Here is a 3,866-nt window from a genome sequence, read left to right on the forward strand (position 1 = left end):
TGACATGTCTCCTTTTCGTAGGGCACATCTTCTGAAGCTTGTTTCTAGTTAGCGTACTCATGCAATTCACATCAACTAAGCTCTTCTCTGATACCACTTTATCTAGGATTTTTTTCTTATAGATGTATTGGAATTACATGCAATTGAGCTTATTAAAAACCATGAAACATAAGCTTATAAACAAAGAGTAAATACATAATCACGCATGAGATTAAGACATAGAGATATGATTACAGAGTCTATCCAGTTTGGACTACGTCTCCGGGCTCGACTCAACAATGGGGAGGCCTTCATTTATAAAGGGGCATGAAAGGATAAGAAGTATAAGTAGATTTTACATAAACACCCTTATACCTCCAATCTGGAAGATAGCTAACAAATGGAGAGCCCGGATCTAGAAATATAAAGTATCACTAAAAACCTGGTGGAAAATCGTGCAGAAATGCCTGTTCGAACGCCCAATTCTGATAAAAGGGATTCCTGCACCTCTCGAAAACTTTAGATACTTGAGGCAAGGTTCTGGCCACCTACCAGGAGCAGGTGTCGCTGCTCTGCAATGGTACTATGAGAAATCCCATAGCTGCTCCCCTTCTCGCTATGCATATGCCCAATTTATATGCTGGTGGGCAGGATCCTTAACAATCTGAGCAGTTTAAACAAAATGACAAGTTTAGCAGGTCATTTCAACAATCGACATATTAGTCCGAAGACAGGCGCGTGGTTGTTTCAAACAGAGCGTCTCGGGACTAGAATAGTATGAAGGTAACAACATGTTTAAACATAGTACAAACCACCAGAAAACAATCCCATAATCTATTTCCTGCTTAATTCCTTAACTGCGCATTTAACACTTCACACGACGGTTTTAACATGGAAACCGACGTATTAACAGATTTAAATCGGTAGATATGCCCAAGCTTTTACAACAAGTGATGAGTGATCCACGATAAAGGTGGACTTGACAGAATTATCAATCGAAACACATAAATTTTCGGATCCAAAAACCCCATCGAAAATTGCAATCGGCGGAACCGGGTGGTACTTGTTATCGGGATACTACATGGTGTGATGTGCGATATGCAATATCGAAATTGCAACCTGATCCTATCATGGATGATTCTATAATGTCATTCCATTTGCTATTGCAATATGTGATTATCACATCACAACCTGACTCTGCCGGGACCAATTCGTAAAGCTCTTCCCTCTGCAATTGTGATATGAAATGTGTGATATCACATCGCACTCCATGCTTGCTCGGGGCTGATTCCTTAACCCGCAAACCTTTGCCTTGTGCGATCAGTGAATTGTGGGGCCAATGGCACCCTGCCACTTGGCACTTCCCCATTCGCTAAAGAGTTCTACCACGTCCTTTCCTCTACCACCTATCCAAGTCAAACTTGAACTTTGACTTTCTCTAACTTCTACATACAAGCTCAGATTTGAGTGCCTTTCACACCGTTGGAATCAGGACGATCAACACTTTGATTTGACGCTAAGTTTGTAGAGATTCTACCACTTTGAATTTTTTAGCCTTTGTACCATGCCACTATTACTTCTGAAGATCCTCCTGGATCAGTAGAATAACATGAAAAGGTGCAACACTAAGGAGGCAAATTTTTAACCCAAGAAACATTGTTTGATGCCTCAAAACACTTCTGGATAGTTTCAGACCCCGTTTCGTGAAACTGGGTCCCGCTGGTAAAAATGGTTCTGTGAATTGATTCCTCCACTTTTTCCTCTCCAAATGCATCGATATGGATGACAAACAATATAATGATATAATTATGATCATTATAAAAAGTTTACTTGTTGTTGTAGATATCTAGATATTAATATTGTCAAAGATATTCAAAATTATATTGCACTTTTAGACATTCTAAAAACATTTTAATTTTGGATGGCTTATCATGCAGTTAGATGGCCAACATATTTGGTTTCCTAGTGGACAGGTTGATGCCATCTAACAATGGTTGCATGTGTATGTATTCATGTCTACCTTTTGAAATGAAATAGAAGAGTCCTGCCAAGCTTACAAAAAAAATATTTATCATATATTAGAATTATTTATCATGTTAAACTTGTAATACCAATTTTTATGGTTGCTAGATCAATCTTTCATATATATATATATATATATATATATATATATATATATATATATATATATATATATATATATATATATATTAAATCTCACTCTTATATATAATCACGAGAGAGATATTGAACCTTAGAAACACTAAGTTTATCAGAAAAATCACCTTAATAACTTTAAAATATTTCATATATAAGACATTTAAATATTTTACATATGAGACATTTAAATCTTTTACATATGAAACATTAAACCTTTATAACATTAAATACTGGTTTGATCATTTCATAATTTGATAGTAACAACCAATATTTTGGCAATGGCAATGGGGAGGAACCACCTCTCATGTTTCGTTTGAGAAGTCACATGTACTCTCATAATCTAAACGCAAGAGTTTGAGTAAAAAGGTGTTGCGAAATGCAAAAGGACCCATGGATATGGAGGTAGATAACACTATAGTCCTAGAAAGCGTAATGACTAGAATGTAAGAAGCCCCAAGGATTTTTGAAGAGTTGGCTGCTGAATGTCCTACTTCATTTGAAGAGCAATCTTGACCATGTAAGACAGTCATTATGATAGTTCTACCAAGAAGCTTCAATTGGAGAAGGTGTAAATAAAAAAGAAAAGATAGTGAGTTGACCAAAAAGATAAATTGATGTTTTAGGATTTGGACCCTTTGGACTCTTGAAACTGCATTAGACCAAAAAAAATGATCTTGCTCATTTTTTCAGAGTGCAATAAGCTGGAAATTTGAGATTAAAGAGAAGGTTACAGGAGCTTGGAGAAGATTTTAATCCAACACACATATTCATGACTCCATTATCCATTTAAGCACTAGAAGTGATATCAACACCTGACATGCCCCAAAGAATCAAGAAAGTGGCACAATTATTAAATGGAATCAGGTCATATGTTGCAATGAATATAAATAAGTGACTTGAAATCACGGAGGAAGCCTGGGACGTTTCTTTGCAATAGAGTAATTTATCCCAAATACTTAAAACATTTTCTAAGTATCTATAGAGGGACTTGGAATATAATAAAAAAATATTGAACATTATTTAAATACATTTGTGAATAAAATTAACTCTCTCATTGAACTTCAGAGACATCAATAAGGTCTTCTTGCTCCAAAAGGAATTAAACAAATCCAAGCAGGATGTTCCACTAGGATTAAGATGCTTGAAAAAGCCCTTGTTGAATGAAAAAGCATTGATGACCACATAAACAATATTTTCTTTAAAGCCATTAAAGTTGTTAAAGACCTTAATCACCCTTTAATGATTAAGAAATCTTGACGATCCCTAAGGACATTTTAAAATAAATACTGAACAATATTAGAATTTCATTGGTGGTCGACTTCGACAATCTAGCAAAATTTTTCGAGGCTTAAATCAAGATATGGCTAGTTACATTTGTTAATGATAATAATTATAAAATGGAAAACATCATGCAACTGCATTTAGATGCCAAAGAAATAGAAAAAAGAACATATTCAATTTGAGAGTAAAAAAAGTTATAATTGTTCGCCCTATGAGCAAATACATTGGACAATGGCTTAAGAAATTATTGATTGAATTCATTGATCCAAAATAATTGCTTGAGCAGTTAGGTTAACAAACGACCTAGGAGCTGATTCTATTTAACTTCTTCTACAACAATTGTGTCAAAGAGAGAGAGAGAGAGTTCATTCCACCTATAATCCTTTTGCAATTTTGTGTGTTTATTTTCTTTTGAAGCAATTCACTACACTCTTATCAATCTTCAA

This window comes from Pinus tabuliformis, chromosome X, assembly GCF_031772625.1.
Source record: "Pinus tabuliformis cultivar Carrire ecotype Pingquan chromosome X, CPIR1, whole genome shotgun sequence".
NCBI lineage: Eukaryota > Viridiplantae > Streptophyta > Pinopsida > Pinales > Pinaceae > Pinus > Pinus tabuliformis.